This window comes from Pleuronectes platessa, chromosome 17 (genome assembly GCF_947347685.1).
Source record: "Pleuronectes platessa chromosome 17, fPlePla1.1, whole genome shotgun sequence".
NCBI classification, from domain to species: domain Eukaryota; kingdom Metazoa; phylum Chordata; class Actinopteri; order Pleuronectiformes; family Pleuronectidae; genus Pleuronectes; species Pleuronectes platessa.
This window is the reverse complement of record NC_070642.1, coordinates 22160013-22180185: the sequence shown is the minus strand read 5'-3', so window position 1 is coordinate 22180185 and position 20173 is coordinate 22160013. Positions and strand designations below refer to the sequence as shown.

At 43.3% G+C, this 20173-nt stretch overlaps 1 protein-coding gene across 8 annotated transcripts in view; it reads right to left on the bottom strand.

Annotated features, from left to right (window-relative positions):
- The window catches only part of hivep2a (HIVEP zinc finger 2a), a 72212-nt gene that overhangs the window by 36217 nt on the left and 15822 nt on the right, over positions 1-20173 (bottom strand). For 3 of the 8 annotated variants that reach the window (XM_053444747.1, XM_053444748.1, XM_053444749.1), the window contains 2 exons: positions 13348-13401; positions 381-455 (listed from right to left, as the gene is read on the bottom strand). The gene's annotated coding sequence lies outside the window, so the exon portion shown is untranslated. Of the gene's footprint in view, positions 1-380; positions 456-8475; positions 8790-13347; positions 13402-20173 lie in introns of those variants that run through there. The other 5 variants (XM_053444745.1, XM_053444754.1, XM_053444746.1 and 2 more) reach the window with 2 other exon arrangements.

Here is a 20173-nt window from a genome sequence, read left to right as displayed (position 1 = left end):
AAAGGAATTCTCTTTACAGAATCCTGGAGGCTGCAGTCGTCCTCGAGACACGACTCTGAAAACCTGCTGGTGATGAACTACAGCACCGGGGACGCCTGTGTGAGCGGGTGCACCACAGCAGGGAAACCGACAAGTACAACAACACATCCTGTGACAACAAGAAGCCAAATCAGAAACTCCACCAGAAATACACTGAAAATACCGGTTCACCACCAACAGCAACAAAAAGACAATAACTACACATTCTGCAGGTTAGGACCCACAATGAGGTTAAACACCCCAGTGACCTGATTTCTACATATTCAACAACAGCGTCTGAACTGGGACCAGCAGCTCCACAGCTTGATCTGGAACTGGAGCAGATGGGGGGGGCAGCTTACCTGCAGGTCTGCACGTGCTCAGGTGGATTTTCAGCCGGAGTCCCGAGTCCCTGGATGTGGACTCACGAGGCCGTCCTGCAAAAAACATGAGAGAGAGAGAGAGTACATTTAATCAAGTACTTTATGATTTACTGGTACTTTACTCTCCACAACAATTGTTTTGTGTGTGTGTCTGTGTGTGTGTGTGTGTTTCTGAGGAAGCACAGTCACTATCGCAACAGGAAATGAACAGGATGTGGTGGAGGAAGTGGTCACTGGGGGTGTGATACAGAACCCTCCCCCTCATCCTCACATTTTACACACACACACACACACACACACACACACACACACACACACACACACACACACACACACACACACACACACACGAGGAGAAACACAATAAGTGTTTCCTTAATGAGAAGAAAAGAGAGAGGGAAGCGGTAAAACAGAGGGAGGGCGAGAAAGGTAGAGAGCAATAGAAATGGGAGGAGAAGGGAGGAGGTGGAAAAGAGAGATGGGACAGAAGGGGGAGTGGAAGTAGAGGAGGAAGGAGGAACAGAGAGATATAAGAAGGGAAGAGAGGAGGCAAAAGAGAGATGGGAGGGAGAAGGGGGAGAAAAGAAAAAAGGGGTGAGACAAACAGTGGAAGAGAAGGAGCGGAGTGGTGGATAGACAGAGAGGGGAAGGAAGAGAGAGAGAATGAAGGAGGAGAGGACAATGAAAAGAGAGGCAGAGTGGAAAGAGAAAGAGAGAGAGAGGAAGAGAATGAGGGTGAGAGACAAAGGGGAGAGAGAGAGAGAGAGCGAGAGAGAGAGAGAGAGAGAGAAAACTCACAAGCAGGAAAGTTCCTTCAAAGCATCGAAATCGTACACACACACGCGCACACAAACACAAACACACATACACACACACACACACACACAAACGCACACACACACACACACAAACGCACACACACACACACACACGCACACACAGAGGGACGACTGTTTTGAGATCAGATTTTTCCCCGAGTCGTCCTTTTGCTCTGGTCTGGAAAAACTATGACCCTGTTTTTCTGTTTCATGTCTGTCAAAACAGTGTGTGTGTGTGTGTGTGTGTGTGTGTGTGTGTGTGTGTGTGTGTGTCTGTGTGTGTTTGTTTTCCTAAGAGGAAAATAAAGTCGCACAGCTGTTCCGCGATGCCCCACTTTTGAATTGGTTTATTCCAACAACCTGATCATGCTTCGCTCCTCGTCATGTTTCATGTGAGTCAGTTCTGAGTCAGTTCTGAGTCAGTTCTGCTCAGTGATCAGAACCTGGAAGCTGCTGATCATCATCATCGTGTGAAAATCATTTCATCATCAGGAGGAAACATCTCTTCTCAGTCAGCTGACCTTTGACCTACAAGGTGAGGGCTGCTGTTGAAGCTCATGATTTATTGTCGTGAATCGATTTCATCTATTAATAATTTAAAGAAAACTCAATAAGCTCTTCCCATACTTAATTGACTTTCACATAAAATCACATGAGCTTCATTTAGAGTATTAAATACTCCATAAGGAGTTAACTTAAATATGTATATTCAAGTAGAATAAGTACTATGGTAAGTTTTTATTGTCAAATCTTATTTTTTACTTTGTGTGCAGATGTAATTTTGTAATGATCGTAACATGCAGAGTATTTGTATTGTCAACATGTGACACACTATTTAAAAGTCTGTTATATGAGTATTCAATAATTATTATTTCATTATGGATTCATTTGCTATTTATTTTCCTGATTTATCAGCTGAGACGATTGTAAAGTTTGTGAAAATCTTCACAGTTCAAACCAAAACTTATTGAACAAAAGGAAAAATCTTTGTTAAACGAGAGTAAACAGATTTTCCTGTGGGACATATTAACGATCCTCGTGAACCATCTCTGTCCACGAATCTAAAACCTGAATCAGCTCCTGTCTCTCTCCTCCTGATCCCTCGCTCGCCCTTCACACAAACCATTAAAACCATGTGATCATGTGATTAATTCCTGCTGATCACATTTCTCTCGTCTTTCCACGAGACGCAGAGATCAAGGTGCAGCGGAGACACACGAGGCCGAGCCGGGAAACAAAGACTTGTGGAATATTCCTCTGTTGATTTTCCGTTCACTGACGCCTGGGAAGTCAAACGGCCTCCGGCTGTGGGAGAACTGGGATTCTATTCTCATCTCTTCCCTTTTCTCTTTCCCTCTCCTGCAGTGAACCCGTGGACGACTCGTCCTGCTCCTGCTCCTGTATCTCCTCTGCTGCTTCCAGCTGGATCCCAGGAAACCAACACACCACCAAACACCTCCCATAGAAACACTGCAGCTCCACCACTGACAGGCTCAAGAAACCAGTTTCCAGAGAAAGACTCACACTCACTTTGAATCTGTCCCATTGATACAATCATCATAATCAGATTGATTCTTTTATCAACAAATCAGTTCAGTAACAATCTCATGTCATGTGACGGTTTCATAATCCTCGTGAAACCATCAGTTACTTTTTCTTTTGTTTGGTTCGTGTCCCATCTGCTAACATGGAGGAGGCGAGGCTTTATGACCTATACTGCAGCCGGCCACCAGGGGGAGATCCAGATGCTTTGGCTTCACTTTCAGGATACACACACAGTTTGTGCATGAAATGGATTGAAACAAAACTGGAGAGCAAATAAAAAATATACATAAAAATATTCACACACTTATTGAAAACCAACAAACTTCTTCAAACCAAAAGAGTCAACTGACGCAAAAGTTTCTAAACAACCAAATAACTTCCAGTCGACTTCCTCAGACGGAAAAATGTCAGAGTGGCATTTTGGGAGTTTTATGGTCGTGAGGCAGCGAAGAGGAGGAGGAGCAGTTTTTATTCCACTGTTAAGCTGCTCATTATGAAGCTCGACAACACACACACACACACACACACGCACACACACACACACACACACACACGCACAAATAGCCTCCCACCTGACACAAACACACACTTGAACACATGTAGCTTTGCCTCTTTAGACTTCACACGCACGCACGGACAAACACACACACACACACACACACACACACACACATACACACACACACACACAGACCGCAAAGGAATTTCCTAGTTTCATATAAAACTGATAATGGGATGTGTCCCAGCGGGAGCGGAAAATCAGAGGTGACTTACAAGCCTCCACATTCCAACCCCACACACACAGACACACACACACACACACACACACACAGACTCGTGCACTTGAACACACACACACTCACACACTGAGGTTGGATAGAGCAGACAGAGAGACAGAGAAGGTTTGGCAGAAGGAAAACCGTTAGCTCCTCTAAGTTTCCATGTCTGCTCGGCGGCCGGCCTCTTTGCCGTGTTCCTCAGGTTTTGCCGAGTGAGGAAGAGGAGGCCGACGAGCCAGAGGAGGAAGAGGAGGAAGAGGAGGAGGACGAGCCAGAGGAGGAAGAGGAGGAAGAGGAGGACGAGGAGGACGAGCCAGAGGAGGAAGGAGCGTCTGCAGTGTCTGAACATGTTGCTGCAACGTGCCGGGGCAGTTACAGCTGGATTCAGATGAAGGGATAAGAAAAGAGCAGAGCCGAAAGTCAAGAGAGCGGGAAAAGGAGTGAGGTGGAATAAGAAAGTGTAGAATAGCTCCAAGGAAATAAAAAGGAGCAGGAAGAGGGGAAGACGAATGGGAGAGAGGGAGAGACAAAGATGAGAGGAGGAGACGAGCGAGAGCAAAACAGAAAAGATTAATAATGGAGTCAACATGCGAGGAATGGATGAGGAATGTCGGAGAAAAGAGGAGTGAAACATATTTTATCCTAATGTGATAAGAAACAATTCCTCTTCTTCTCATCCCTCTGCTTTCTGCTCCTCTTCTTCTAACCTTTGTTCCTTCGCTCAACTTTACTTTCATCTCCCATCATCCTTTCATCTGCCGTTTTCTCCTCTTCATCACTCACACATTTCTCACACTGTAAAAAATGTCCCGTCAGATTTAAGTGAAAACATTTTCTATGATATGAGGAAATTATGATAATAAGTATTTCTTTACTTTCTATCACTCCATCTTCCTGCCCTCCCTTCATCTGTAGCTCCTTCACTCCTCAATTCTTCAGTCACTTTTACCCTCACGTCATCATCCCTCCATTTCTGCCTCTATCACTCTCTCTCTCTCTCCGATTCATCCACTCGTCCATCTGCTCCTTATTTCACTTCTCTCTCTCCACATCGTGTTTTCATTTCTTCCTCCATCGCTCCGGTTACGTCTCTCCCTTCCGTCTCGTCACCTTCCATCTGTTTCTCCCTCTATCACTCCGTCCGTGACTCCTTCTTATCACTCACTCCCATTCCCGGTCATCCCTTCATTCTCTGCCTCCTTCGCTTCCCATAACTCCTCTGCCCTTTTCCTCTCCTCCTCCGTCGCTTCATTAGTCTTTGATCGCTCTTTTAATCCCATCTCTCATTCTTTACCTCCACCGTCCCCTCTTCACTTTACTCTTTCCCTCCTTCCATTCTGTTTCATCCCTCCTTCTTTCCTCCCTCCCTCCATATGCATCTCTTCCTCTTCTGTCATCACTCCATCATGAAGCTCTGTTTGCCAGGCGACCAGAGGCTATGATATGCTGCCACTACCTGCTGTGTGTGTGTGTGTGTGTGTGTGTTTGTGTGTGTGTGTGTGTGTGTGTGTGTGTGTGTGTGTGTGTGTGTGTGTGTATGTGTGTGTCTGTGTGTGTGTGAGGTCCTGGCAGCGTGTGTAGCACAGAAGGTAAAAGGGGCTTATACCTGCAGCGAGAGCAAGAGATGAATGTAGAGAAAAATGGACGTCAAGGCGATACAGCCACCTGTCCTCCTCAGGTGTGTGTGTGTGTGTGTGTGTGTGTGTGTGTGTGTGTGTGTGTGTGTGTGTGTGCTTGTGTGTGTGTGTGTGTTAAAGACAGCGGAAGCTTGTGTTCAGTAATGTAGGTCAGATGGAAAGTTGGATACGTGTCAAAGAGGAAGAAAAAAACAAACAAACGATGCAAAATGCAGATTTTGACAGAGCGACTGACGTTATATCAAATAATCAAATCCAAGTGAGTGTTTTAAACTCTTGATTAAATATCTTTCACGTCTATAAGAAAATCTGATAAGACAGAATTTATCCAGAAAATGAAATGAACTTATAGCCCTGACACCAAATTAAAACGATCAAACCTGAACATCAGCGGAATATTCAAAAAAAAGGAAAAACTGAATTCAGATTTCAGTTCCCTCAACATGTGAAGAAGATCTTTAAGAAGTCAGTGAAAATGCCAAGAAAGACAAACTGCAAACTTCTTGCAATCTTTAGGAAAGAGATTTAAAAAAATCTTCCTGGATTTGCAACCGACCAACAAACCAACCGACAAAGCAACTGACTGACCGAGACTCTCAGAGGAACCTTGACTTACTGACAATCTTTAAAAACATGAAACTAGTGTTATGAACATTGATCATAACACAACGTGCTTCCTGGTGGCCGACTGCTTACGAGCTGATTTACATACTGACACAGTTTCATTTGTAACTGACCGGACTTCACCTCAGTGACACAACAGGGACACTGTCTGATGTTCAGTGTGTGGGGGGGGGGGGGGAAGTTTCTTCAGTCTGCATTGCAAACAGTATTGAAATTATTTGTTTGCATATTATGTAAACAAATGACAAAAACAGGAAAAACACTGAGCTGCTCTTTGGTAGAAAAAGAAGGATTAATATAAAGTTTTAGAGTTTTAGACGTGAATCACATGAAACATAAAAACTAATGTTGCTTCACACTTTGTCCAAACAACTAAAAGATTCATTCACATTTCTTCAGTGCATTTTGTCACGTCTGGTGAATAAATCTGTGAGTTACGGTCACATGATTTGTGACATCACACTGACCTTGACCTTTGACCTCCAGTCAAGATGGAGACAAAGAAACATGTTGTTGTTTATGTCTTTGTCGTGAGTTGTCGTGATTTGTGCGTTAGCAGCTGCAGCTAATGAAGATAAAACACATGACATGTAATTCATCGCGGTCCAAAGGAATCCGGTTGTTTAGCCGCGTCTCTGGAGATGGACCGAGGTCTGAGACACATCTCAGCCGACTCCAGAGCATCACACACAGCCCGTGCACGTAAACACACACACACACACGTGCACGGCAAACACACACGTGCGCATACCAGGGGCAGAAGCAGCACACTTCACTGTCTGAGAATTTGTGAATGGAAAAATGGTTTAACACACTTGGCCGACCAGCAGGACTTCCTACGCTTCTCTCAGGGACGACTGCAGGGACTGTCTGTCTCCGTCTGTCTGTCTGTCTAAACGTCCTCTTCTCTGTCCTCTGTCCATCTGTCCGTCCACTCGTCTGTCAGACTCCTTGTTTCTCTATCAGTCTCATCTCTTGTCTGGATGTCTTTCTGTTTATCTATTTTCTATTTCTCTGTCTGTCTCTCTGCTCATATTTCTGTCTCTAGATCTTTTTCCACATTTGGTACTTGTCCATCTGAAGTTTGACTTGTCTCTCTGCCTGACTTCCTCTCTCTGTGTCGGTCTGCATGACGGCCTGTCTCATGTTTGTGTCTGTGTGTCACTTTATTTGTCTTTTCCATCGACAGTGTTTACAGAACTGTCTCTCAGTCTTTTTCCAGAGAACCTCACAGACGGCTGCATTTTTTCCACCGTCTCTCTTTCTCTCCGTCTGTCACAGAATCCACAGTTCCAACAAGAGTCTTATAATAAAGCATAAAGATAAAAGGTCAGAGGTGATGGATGATTGAATGACAAGAGGAAATTAAGTGGGAGGGCAATCAAGGAGAAAGTATAGTTTTCAAAATAAAAGTCTTTCTAAGGCTCAAAAGTGATGAGAGAGACAAAGTAGAAAGATGTGAGGAGAACCACAGGAGAGGAAGCAAAGACGAGAGGAAAGGGGGGATGGAGGTGAAGGAAAATACAAGAAAAAGAGAAGGAATCAAATGAAAAAGCAAAAGTAAAGAAGAGCTGAAAGAAATTTAAAAAAAGAAGAAGAATAAACAACGTAAAAACCGGAAGAAAAACAAGACGAGAAAATTCTCCCAAGGTCGCTGTAATCGCAACTGTGTGTGTGTGTGTGTGTGTGTGTGTGTGTGTGTGTGTGTGTGTGTGTCTGTGTGTGTGTGTGTGTGTATACTAGAGTAACTTGTTATGCAAGGAAGGTCCCAGCAGCGAGGGAGACATGAAACATAAACACAAACACACACTCACACTGAGTTCAACCTGTTTTCTTGTAAATCACTCTGTGTGTGTGTGTGTGTGTGTGTGTGTGTCACCCCTCGGTTAATGGAGGGAACTGACACCACTGTGTGAGACAGTCAGCTGTCCAGTGTGTGTTTGTGAGTGTGTCCATTAACACAGTGCCCTAGGAGAGATAGATAGATAGATAGATAGATAGATAGATAGATAGATGGATGGATGGATAGATAGAATGATAGATAGATAATGAAGTGGTTCATATCGCTGTCACCCTTGTCACACACACACACACACACACACACACACACACACACACACACACGATTAACCACACACTGTCACTCACGGCTGCTGCATTGCCAGGACAACAGCAGACGAGGACATCCCCCCTGCCTGGTTGCAACAAACTACACACACACACACACACACACACACACACACACACACACACGCACACACACATACACATACACACACACACACACACACACACACATACAGAAGAGCCCCCCCCTGTACAGACTGAGGAACAGAAAGAGAGGAAGAAGACACAGATACAGATAGATAGATAGATAGATAGATAGATAGATAGATAGATAGATAGAAAGATAGATAGATAGAAAGATAGATAGATAGATAGATGGATAGATAGATAGATAGATAGATAGATAGATAGATAGATAGATAGATAGATAGAAAGATAGATAGATAGATAGATGGATAGATAGATAGATAGATAGATAGATAGATAGATAGAAAGATAGATAGATAGATAGATGGATAGATAGATAGATAGACAGATAGATAGATAGACAGATAGAGAGATAGATAGATAGATAGATAGATAGATAGATAGACTGTGAACCAACCTGGCCAGCTCTCTCTCTCTCTCTCTCTCTCTCTGTCACCGAAAGCATTTCTCCGTTTTCTACCGGCCGACCCTCGCACACACACTTTCACACTCTCTGTTTTACTGTGTCGCACACACACAGACACACAAACACACGTACACACACTCAAGTTTGAACTCCCATGATGTCCAGTCCGTCAGCAGCCTCCCATTCATCCACCCATCCGCTCCTCCGTCCGTCCTCCACTCTGTGTTTACATCTGAGTGTGCTCACTTGTTCACCAGGCAGACAGCCCTGTGTGTGTGTGAGTGTGTGTGTCTGACGGAAGGTGCTTGTGTGTCTGACGGAAGGTGCTTGTGTGTGTGTGTGTGTGTGTGTGTGTGTGTAGCAGAGTGGGAGCCCTAGAGAAACACTCCTCTTGCCACAGGAGTAAAGCCCAGGCATGACGCAGAGCCAGAAATAGATGGAGGGGCCCCGGCTGGGGGGGAGGTGCCGGGACAACACACACGGCACTTCTGCAAGGACTCATACACACACATACACAAACACACACTTATACTGTACATATATATACTGTTTACACTACACAGTTAAGGGGAAAACTTATAATTCACACGTGCACTGAGACGTGAGAAAGCTTCTCAACACTACTGCATGTTTTTGTACATATATCATAGTTCACAGTGTTTATCTCCGTTAGAACACTTTAGTTCTCTCGCTTCACGTATGACAACACAAATAATGGTAATATTCAAACTACACATTTATGTACAGTATAGGTGAGAGGACGGATTTCCATGATACTTGTTTGAAGGATGTGGAGTCAGAGAAGAGCCCAAAACATTTAATTATCATTGATTTCTATGAGTGTGTGTTAATTTGTGCAGCTTCATTATTGATATTGAATATTTTTCAGTAAATGATGTTAATGCTTCTTCCACCTCTGAGCAGGGATGTGATCACACAGGAGCAGGAGGAGACGCTTATACAGACTTAGAAATGACTCCTGTGTCTGTACACCCACTGTGTGTGTGTGTGTGTGTGTGTGTGTGTGTGCGTGTGTGTCTGTGTGTTTGCAAACCTCATTGCTATGCAGCTTGTGCCTGGTTAAACTCTGATGTATACACTATGTATTATGTATGTCCGTACTCACATATACACAGTATCATAAATTATGTACACGTGCAGCCTGCGGTTATAAATACTTCCTCTACTGTTTAACTTCAGAAGAAAAAGTATTTTTAATCGATGCCTTCGATTGGCGGAGAATATCAACCGATATGAATCTATATCTATGAACTATCTATTAAAGAATAAACAATGGATACAAGAGATGTATATTTACATTTACAAAAGAAGAAAATAAAATGTTCCGTCCTCGCAGAACTTTAATAAACACGAACAATGTCACTCAGACTCATTAAAATGATTGGCTGTCGATAATGAGACGTTAGCGATCGAGTCTTGTGTTTTGGGGGCGGGGCTTTGAAGATAGGGCCAATCGGAGGAGGAGGGACATATCGTGTGAGGAGGCCAAATATATGTCTGTTCTCTCCTCAGCATTAACTGCAGCTCCAGAGCTTTCTGTGTTGACTTTCTGCTATCACACAACACAGATTCATTAATGTCCACACACACAAACACACACACACACACACACACACTGCTGGTTACGAAACAGCTGTTGAGTCCAAGGCTCTGCATGTATCTGAGCAGTGAGAGTGCAGCTTACATAAATACTTGATCATATCTGGATTGCTCTCAGTCTGAAAATATATAATCCGCCTTGTTAGGATCACTCAGCATGAGGGCGGAGCGAGGGAGAAAAGAGAGGAGGAAGAGAGGGATGATGGAAGGAAGAAAAACTGTCAATGTGAAATGGATCCAGAGCCTGAAGCACACGGTGGTTTCAACCAGATGAAACAGTGCTAACGCTCGGCAGCTGCCGCTCTGACAGCGCTTGTTATCTAATGTTGTCGCGTCATGTTCACATCACCTCAGCAGGAAAGTGAAAACTTATAAACAATAATCTCTGCTGCATTTATATAAGGAAAGAAGATGTGTTCATTTCAAACGGTGTAACGATCGACCACGTACTTCCACGCGTCATTTACGTTGGCATGGTCGTTAAGCCACACCCTCTTTTCCCCGACCAGTGCAACCAGCTCAGAAACAAGGAAACTATGGTTTGTGGATTTAAACAAACTGACTTCAGATCTGAACACGTCGAGTGTCGAGCTGCAGGTTTGGATCCTGAGAGAGAACGTGAAGCTCTGAATGGAGGACGTTTGTCTTCGGTAGCTGCTACGAACCACTACACTCACTTGTCTTCTTCTCTGTTAATGGGGAATATTAATTTCCTGTATTCCATCTTTATTGGATTAATATTTGATGATTAAATATGACTCGGAGCGTCTCTTCCTTATCTCCAGCCGGGCTCCGTCTCAGTCTTTGTCTCTCTGCCGTTTCACTTTCTGTCTCTTTAAATGTGGTTTACTTCTTTGTCTTTTGTTTCTGTGTCTTTTACTTTTTTCTCTCTAGGTATCACTCTTTCTTCTTTAGTCCTATATCTTCCTCTCCGTTCCTCCTTTCCTTGTTTATTGTAAACACCGATCAGTGTCTGTTTCACTCTTTAAATTCCTCTTTCTGTGTGATTTATTTTCTTTCTCCCTCTCATCTCTCTCGTTCAGTCTGGTGGTTCCTGACCAGATCCTGAAGCTCAGGTCCAGTTGTTCCCATGAGGGAGAGGCCTAACAGTGATCCAGCTGGAAACACCAACCAGCAACAGTTGTTTAAACACTTTTGATATCCAGCAGCCAGTCGCGGGTGGATTTAGCCAATGAGAAGTCAGCATGCTACTTTGTATAATTTTGTGCCGCGCTATTTGAAGCCCTATTTGGCTCATTCTCGCTCATGCTGTCATCCATAAAGTTTTTACCACCCACGCAGATAGTGAGACCTCATAGTTCCGGCTGAAGTTGTGCACTAACCTGCAAGTATCATGCAAAGGCTGAATTTTTGCGTGGGATCTAAATAAGTTCTTGGGTATTTTCGTCATCCGACAGTTTTATAGTCTCAACACGTCGTTTCCTTCCCACTCATTCTGCAGAACATTCAAAACTAAAGTTTTCTGATTCCAGAGAAACCAGTCGCCAGTTCACTGATAAGCAAACACAAGAACTTGTACAGACATTAATTTACATGCACGTACACATACCTGCATGCAAACAGCCGAGAAAGCCTGCGAGTGCCAACATGTGGAGCGTTACACACACACAGACATATAAAAACACATATTCGAACGCACACAGACATACACACACACCCACAAGCATAACAAGATTTAAAATGCATGGCAACACACACACTTCGTTGCATGCCTGCAAGCTTACTCATAAAATAATGAACAAACGAACAAATGAACACACACAGACACACACACACACACACACACCTCTATAGACAACAGAGAGCAGCCAGTATCTTAAGTGAAGCAGAGAAAATGCAAGAGTTGTTCTTTCCACAGCAGAGTTTCCCTGCAGCAAAGCATCATGGGAAACAGCGTGCTATGAAAAACGCCTGAGACACTCACTCGCACAAAAACTAAAAGATTCAATAGTTTAGAATTAGTTTTCTTCGTGTTTTATTTCACAGCAGCTGCAGCTCATATTTTGTATCTTCTCAGCTGAACGTTGATTCTCTTCTTTGTTGTTTACTTTTATTTGACACTGTTCAAATGTTTTATCAAAGTCAATAAAGCTTTCGTTTGAGCGGATCGAGTGAGAGAAAGGGAGCAGGACCACTTTAGCCCCTAAGCCACAGGGGGGGATCCAGTCGAGTGTTACGCAACCAAGCCATGCTAACACACACAGACACACACACACACACACAGGCCAGCTGTCCCTGACTCCAGCAGTGAAAACTATCTCTGCTTCCCGGTCTCTCTCTTCCTCTTCCTCTTCATCTGCCTCCATCTCTATCTGTGTCTTTATACAACATGGCCAAAGTATGTGGACACACACCTGTCCCCTTTTCATGGTTTGGCAGTGGCCCATTTAAATCAAGTAAAGAAATGGCAGTAGGAGTTTGGTGTGGATGATACAGAGCTCAGGCCTGAACCCATCCAGGACCTTTGGGATGAAGTGGAAGCGAGAGCAAAACCTTGTGACCATCTCATTTCCTTAAGTTTTATCTCTCTTCAGTTCTTCCTCTATCCCTTCACCCTCTTTCCTCATCCTCACCCATCACTTCACACCCTCTCTCTCTCTCTCTCTCTCTCTCGCTCAGCATGTCACTCTACAGGGTGTCATGTTGCCCGAGGCACCTGTCGCCCCCTGGGGGTAATACACTCGCACACGCAGACACACACTTGACTCGACTTACTTGAAAAGGCGCTGCTCGTTATTAGAAGTCTTGCAGTGTATGTGGGGGGCTTCCCACTTTTAACAACGGCAACACGCACACACAAACACGCACACACAAACACGCACCCGTATGCCAGCAGCCTTCGCAGCATGGCCGAACGGAGACAAAGCACAATACCTCAAGTTCACCCTCATTAAAGACAATCCTGCCAGCCTCACACACACACACACACACACACACACACACACACACACACACACACACACACACACACACACACACACACACACACACACTCAGAGCAGAAGCTGGCTGTGCAGGTACAGCTGACAACAGTGGCTGACGTCAGCTCTCAAAGGTTACCGTAAACTTCCCTCAGTGGAAAACACAGCAGAGCCAGCTGATTACAAAAAGTAGAGTGTTTACCCCAAACGTCTGTTCATTAAAATTAACGAGCCAAACCTCAAAACACAAAGGTTATGCCCGACACTGAGCACAGAAAATCAACACAATAATCCCACATACCTGATTCCTGGACCAGGGAAGGAACACCTGTGACATGGTCCCATACTCAGAGCCCTGAGGAGACAGAGAGGAGCGAATCAGGACAAACATTTATGAGACAAGTGTCCATGCTTCTGTTTTCATCAACAAAGCTTCAACAGTATTTGTCTTAAAGATTGTAATTTTGAAAAACTTGTTAGTTTTTAAATTGAGTGATTCCTATCCCTGTAGCTTTTTGTAAGGTTGTATAATGTCCCTGTGTTTTATTTTGTCCATATTCAAAGAAGAACTGTTATCTGTAGCTGGAGTAGAAAGTGTAATTTGCACTTTTACTATTATTTGTACATTTATGGCTCATTTAAAAAGATTTACATCTTGGCCTTGGATGTGACAGTTGTTAGTTGTTTTGTTTGCTAGAAATCACACGACTGTTCTTAACATAAGATCGATTGTAAAAAGCTTAAGGACCAAGAGTACAGTCAGGAGTTAAGTGGCCAACTTACACAAACTGATCTCTGCAGCTTCAGAAAATTAAGATCGATTTGAAAAGGGGCACCAGCTTCTTTTGGATTTAGTTTAATTACGTTGATCGGGCTCATCACCTGCAGCCTCACACGGGGCACCAACATAAACACTGTATGTAGCATTTCGGCAGATTTTCATTGGAGCAAATTTGATTGAATTCACTAGTCATCAGTCTCAGACTCTCCCAGACATCATGATGTGGTTTAGAACCACATGGGAACATTTCATAATTACCACGGTTATTTAAAGATGTTTGCAACTGAATAAAAACCACTCTTTCAAGGTGGATTGGAATTGGCCTGAGGTTCGATTAGATTTTCTTTTTGATAAGACGTTTAAAAGTGTCGGTAACACACTCCGACATCAGAGAACAGAATAAATGACCCGAGTGTTACAAACCTCTTTGAGTTTGAGAGAGTGAATTCTTTCTAGGGAGCGATTTGTAGGCCTGTGATAATAAGGAGAATGATACAGACTCAAAGAGATGGAGGTCAGCTGGACACATGAGGACAGAAAGTCTTTAGAGCGAAAAGACTTCTAAAGACCAGATAATCGTCTCTGGGTAGCAGGACAGAGAATCTGGAAAGTATAAATATGCATATTTTACTCAAAAACAGTAAAGTTATCTTCTGATTATACAACATTGATCTATTATTATCAGCAATAGGAGGCTCTACATTAATGTTAGGCTGGACCTTGGTGACAGCCACCTGTCTCCCTTTCTATCTGTTTGTATTTCTGTCTGTCGGCTCAGCTGTTTGTCTCTGCGTGTCGTCCAGTTCAGGCTTGCCCCACGAAGCTAAAATTGTTCGGGGCTGTCCCCAAGGACAATCCAGCTATGTGTCCGTTTCAGGGAAGCAACTTTGGTCCCAGAGACATCAGGAGTATCCAGTTTAGTGTTACACTAGCAAACTACGCCAGTACGCGCACACACACACACACACACACACACACACACACACACACACACACACACACACACACACACACACACTTACAAACACACACACACATAGCTACTAGGTCTGTGTCAGGGTTAAGGGGGCAAAGCCGTCAATCACAGCTGACTGAGTCAAACTAGCCCACCAGCCTAAATCAGCTTTCACTGTTTCACGAGCCGACTACATGCTGAAAAAATGGTGCGTCACATGACTGTTGGTGTCCATAACTTTACCCAACGTGAGAGTGTTAGTTCAGAATCACAGTGAATCAGGATCCTCTCCAGCCCGGATCAGTTCCTGGAAGGATTTCTCAAAGTACCAGCCAGTTTCAGCCTCATCTGAGTCCAATCTTTTCCAACATACCCTGGCATCGAACTCAGCACCACTTCCCTGACGCGTTTTCCAGCAAGTTCTAGTCTAACTGCTTTTATCAATTTTAAAAAGGTAATTTTGGCGTCATGTGCGCCCGTTCATCATTCATGTGCCTTCGTCCACCTGAGAAAGAGACGAAGATCCGTGTGGAAATCAGGAAAAGAAGCTTTTTTCTCATTTGAATCTGTCTGGAGATCCAGGAGCAAGATTTACAACTTACCAGGAGCGGTCCAACCTGGACGGAGCCGCTCTATTATACCAGGGTAGTGACATATTTGGGTCAGGACTGTGCTGACGGGATGGTTACAGTCCGACACTTAACTCAGCTCTGCCCAGAATGAAATAAATACACCTGACAACTACTTCACTGCTGAGTTATTGATACTAGTCTGGTGCTGTCACACCTACAAATAGACCAATGTTCAAATCTACGCTCACCAACTATTATTAACAACTCGCGCTGCAAAGAATTTCTCGAAAACTACTGTACTTTAATAAGTGGAACAGTAGGAAGCTTCTTCTGGAACCATAAAGAACAAATCTGTGAGTTTCAAAGAAGCTGATTGGATGAAGCCTGTTTTGTGTTTATGCTAAGCTACAGTGCTCATTCAAAAGTAAATACACAGACAGGAGAGAGGCACCCATCATCTCAATGAACTCTGAGGTAGAAAGTAAATATCTACATCTGTGTTTTAATAACAGTTTTCTTTGAGGTAACCAGGATTGAATGTGTGCTGCCACAGAAGAGCGAGACGTGTCACAGGAGAATCTGTCGTAACGATAACTATAAAAACACTAATCAATGATCTAAATAAGCTTCATTAATCCAATTAGACCGGAGGCGTCTCTCCCTTTAGAGCCGGAAGAGACGCAAACATCCGCAATGTCATCATTTCCAGAACATGTGACTAATGAAATACATCGTGATTTGCTGAAAAACTTATTAGAAAATAATAAGAAAGAAGAATATGGACCGTTTCTTTATTTTGTGTTTCATTCGGCTGAGAAATTAAAATGTTGTTAAACATTGTTAATTCTATCTGTTGTTCAGAAAAGCCTCATGTTTTAAGTGATGTGTTCAAACTTTGCTGAGGTTTAACACAGAGTTCTAATTCTCAGGTCTTAAAGGGTTAAGGGACGATAAAAACGTTAAGATCAACATCAGTGTTTTCTGCTGGAAAACATGAAATCTGCAGCAGAACCACAGTCGATGCAGAACTTCATCAAATCAAGCATTCAGTCATAACTGCAGCTCTGATCAAATCTAAAATGATACGACTTCCTGATTTGATTGTTGTTGTTATATTGTGTTTCACAAAATGATGCATCTAAAGATCATATTGAGAATCATTTAGTCGAGGAACTCTCCCCCCCGAGCCGACAGGAGGAGAAGCTGCCAGCCCGGCTCTGTTTGTGTCAGCCAGTCAGCCAGCGCTTCGTTAACTAATTAGTGAGCTCGTTTATCTCATTAGACTCTGATTGATCTGCCAGCTGAAGGACTGGCAGCCCAGCGCCCTGTGTGTGTCTGTTGTACGTCAGACTGAGTGAGCTAATCGATATTAACAACGCAGGGAAGAGTTTAACTGTTACACAACCTCATTAACTGGCAGTGACTGTGCAGGAGGGGGGGGGGGGGGGTACACCAATGTCAGCAGAAGGGCAGCCTTTCCAGTTAGCGGCAGGATATTAGCTCAGATAGCACGGAGAGCTGGTCATCGAGTGATAACTGATGGTCAGGTCACGGCTGGATTCACACAACGTTTAACTGTGTGTGAGCCTGACAGACAGACACACGCACACACACACACACACTCTATCAAAATGAGTGTGTACATACACAATTGATGACTTGTGTATTGCTCATAGTGCTGATAAAGTCATCTGTACTGGGATTATTGTGTTAATTTGATGTGAAACAGAAAGTTAATTAATTAACAAGCCCAATTAAAGCCCAAAAGAGAATTGACTAATCATTTAAGTCAATAATTAATATAAATTAATAAAAATTTGATGGATCAAGTTTCTCAAATCTGAGGATTAACCCAACCCATGACATATTTAGTCTCATTTTGAGATCATTAACACAGTTTTCTTTTATTTCTTCTATGTTTAAGTTCATATAAAATAATACACCAACTTTTTTCTGCCTTCGTTTTCCCTTAATGAATTTCCTCTGTGAATTGACATTTTCCATCATCCATGAACGGAACCTTCGGCTAAATCTGACTTTCCATTGTTTTAATTTGTTGTTGCATTCACTCGTTTTTTCCCTAAGTTGTTTTTGCAGCTCTTATTTTTTCCATTAAATTAAGAGAAGGAAAAAACAATCAAATAAAGGAGTCGCAGTCAGCAGATGAGTCAGACCTCCCTTCCCGGCAAAAACAACACCGAACAGGTTGTTTACCATCAGGACGCCGACTCGGAGGAAAACTTAAAGCATGACGGGAAAGCTTCATTAAAGCAGCGTGGGAAATCTGTTGTTGTTGTTGTTAATTTAGTCTTTGTTTCTCTGAGGGGGAATTCCACACATTCCCACCTGGGAGCTGCCCCACATATCCACCACAGGCTGGGATCTGAACCAGGGACCTCGAGGACAACAAGTCTCTCATGTCTGCCCTTTACAGAGCGGTGAATAAATACATTAACCAGCTCAGCTTCCACTCGTCTAACTGGAGAACCAGAACTCCTCTTCTGCTCCGAGGAACCGTTCACACCTGATGTTCAGACTGAACTGAAGAGTCTGAAGCTCTGAATCAAAACCAGGTGTGAAAATGTTTTAGCCTCATTCACACACGTCTTCAGAGAATAGTGACTTTAATAAAATCACATGTTCCAAATAACCACCATGGTGCCGTGCCCTGAACGTGCACACTCCTGATGCCGTGCACTGATGAGGCTTAAGGGGAAGTAGACAGGTTTAACAAGTATAAGACTTTATATCAGAAGGATGTTTTCTGGATTCAGTATTTGTTCACACACACACACACACACACACACACACACACACACGCACAGTGTAGTTTTGACTCCTCGTTCACCTTTAGATTTCCATGTGATGCAACAGCTTTGGGAGGGCATGGAGAGGCCAGCTGTACAAATCTGGCTCCCCTCCTCTACACACACAAACACACAAACACACAAACACACACATAGAGCTTTCTGCATCACCACTGCACCATCCAGGATCAAATATGCATCAAATTATATAAGAGAGACTCTTATGTAACAGACTCGATCCCCTCCTCTAGCCCGGTGTGTGTGTGCATGTGCGTGTGTGTGTTAGTGTGTGTTTGTGTGTGTGTGTCAGTGTGTTTCACGCTGAGGTCTGTGGCTAATGAAGCCATCTTTGCAGGGGTAAAACACAGAAACAGAGGAAGAGTAGAAGAGCCAAATATAACTCCTCTGGTCCTGAGAGGCATCTGAGAGGAGAGGAGACGAGGAGAGGAAACGAGGGTAGAGGAGATGAGGAGAAGAGACGAGAGGAGACGAGAGGAGGAGAAATCAGAAGATGAGATAAGGAGAGAAGAGGAAACAAGAGGTGATATGAGGAGAGGAGATTCAGTCACATTCAAAAGTTCAACTCTCTCTCTCTCTCTTGCACACACAGACACACACACACACACACACACACCCTGCCAAAACAAACCCACACCCCAACATAAACACAACACACATAGCGTAGCGATCCGCCACCACACAGCCGCCTCTCAGCCCGACACTCGGATCCACAGCTCCGACTTTTCTGCCCACAAACCGAACTGGAAACCTTTAATGGCCTGAGGTCGGCCCGAGAGAGAGATGGAGATAAATTACAGTGTTGGGTTTGGTGAGCAGGGAGAAAACCAACTGGGAGTGTGAGTGGGTTCATGTACAGCGTGTCTGACTCTGCGTGAATGTGCGTCTTTGTGTGTGAACATGTGCATGAACAAAGCGTGTGTTTCACCTGCAAGTGTGTGTGTGTGTGCAGAGGACTTGTTTTTCCGAAGCACCGTGTTGAACCTTTTTACCTTCAATGTTCTGACTCATCAAAGAGACATGATTAAAACACGAGAGGTAAGAAACGTGACTCTTATTGGTTTGTGAGCTGCGGTTTTCAACATTTCGACAGATTGTCCAGCGCCATCTTGTGTTTTCTTAAAGCAGAAGTGACCATATTTGGAGGAGCAGGAGGTGGAGCCGGACCAATATGGATTTTGGGAGCAGATACAAATATAAAATCACTTAGTTGCAATTTATTCTTGTTGTGCTAAGAGAGAGCAAGTTCATTTCCATTTTGAAGTTAAAGCAAATTGAGCAAAATTAAGTAAATACATCAACAATAACATCTTAAGCAAACACAACTTAATAATATTATTTATTTACCGTTTTAGTCAAGTCAGTGTAACTTGTAATAGTGGATTTCACTCACTGTTTTTAAGTTGAAATTTGACAAAATTAAGTAAATACAACTAAGTTCTAGGTAAAAGTATATATTAAATGATTTATTAGTCAGAATTGTGCAAAAACTACAGGACAGATTTCCATGGATCAATAAGAACTCAAGAGATTTTGGTTATTGGAGCTCCAAGTTTAGAGTGTGATGCATAAACTGCTTTTCCTGCTTTGACAAGTCAAAGTATTTTCCACGGCTCAGTTGAAACTCATCTAAACTTCTATATCACGAAAACATTTGTCCACATACAAAGAAAATAATCATCTTGAAGCCTTTTCAAACTGGTTTTAAAGCCTTTTAAGCTGCTAATTGAAGATCATTTGCATTTCTACCTGGCGTCTGTCGGCATTTTACAAATTGGTTTGCAATTCTGTCCACAAAACCATAGGTGGACTCATAATGTGCTTCACTTTCATGCCAGCGATCACGATTTTGGAAGGGACATCTCCTTATTTACATTTTTAGACTTATCTGAATATATTTGCATAGATATTTCTGTCCCTCAGCTGAACGCAGCCGGTTTTTAACATCCAGTGGGAATTAGATCCACGGAGCAAGTTTCACTGATGACATTAAG